Source organism: Euprymna scolopes, chromosome 17, assembly GCF_053919585.1.
Source record: "Euprymna scolopes isolate OS-2025 chromosome 17, ASM5391958v1, whole genome shotgun sequence".
NCBI lineage: Eukaryota > Metazoa > Mollusca > Cephalopoda > Sepiida > Sepiolidae > Euprymna > Euprymna scolopes.
In genome coordinates, this window is record NC_136498.1 from 121,648,744 (window position 1) to 121,649,719 (window position 976).

A 976-nucleotide genomic window follows, 5' to 3' on the forward strand; every position below is an offset into this window, starting at 1 on the left:
ATGACTTGAATGGCTTTGAGACTGACTGGTTGTAAAGTGTGTAATCATTTTACATTGAATTAATAAAGAAAAGTTATCCCCCACTTTTTATCACAAAGTTAAAAACATAAGTACAGCATGTAGTAAGAACAGATGGTGTTTATTTGCTCCCCCACTGAGCAAATAAGGCACAAGGCCGTTTTTAATGTGAGGTAAAAACCAGCTCCCCTAAAAGTAGGCAAAAAGGGGGCACTCTGGTTACCAAAAATAATAATTGTCCCAGTATAGAGGGTTTCCCCTCCATTGACTGGTACAAATTATCTTAAGTGCAGTATCTGCCGGAACAGATACTACACTTTGATCTTGGCCAAAAGGCCAAGAAAAACTGTATTTATTTGCTCCCCCACCGAGCAAATTAGGCACTAGGCCGATTTTTAATGTGAGGAGTGAAGGGGAAATGAGGACCAACTCCCCGGGGAGTAGGGGAGCTGGATAGTGACAACTGGTATGAAGGGTTGCCCTACATTGACCAAGGTCTTATATGTGGGGTCGCCCCCACATATGGTCTTTACTTGCAGTTTCTGCCAGAACAGATACTACACTTTAATCTTGACCTTTTTTTCTTTTCTTTTTCTTCACCATATTCCCTCTGCTTCACTTTTTGTTATCAAGTAAGATCTTTGACTTACTTGTAGTTTCATCAAATACTTTTGTATGCAAAATTCGATCCCGCATTTTGCTAATTCCTACCGTTTGATGAGAAGGAAAGTATTTCTTCGAAACTCCGCGGATTAAGGCCTATCCACTCATCAAGTGTTTCCTTTTCAGATTAAATATGTTTTTAACTCTTTTTCAAAGTGTTTTTTAACATGTTTTATTAATGCTTGCTCTTATATATATATATATATATATATATATATATATATATATATATATATATATCTTATTTATTGTATTCCGAATTTTATTGTGTTTATATAATTGATAATTCGGTAAC

The 976-nt window shown here is 35.9% G+C and overlaps 1 pseudogene; it reads right to left on the minus strand.

The window, feature by feature from the left end:
- Positions 1 to 219: 219 nt before the first annotated feature.
- Positions 220 to 366, minus strand: LOC145297172 (U2 spliceosomal RNA; annotated as a pseudogene).
- Positions 367 to 976: the final 610 nt, after the last annotated feature.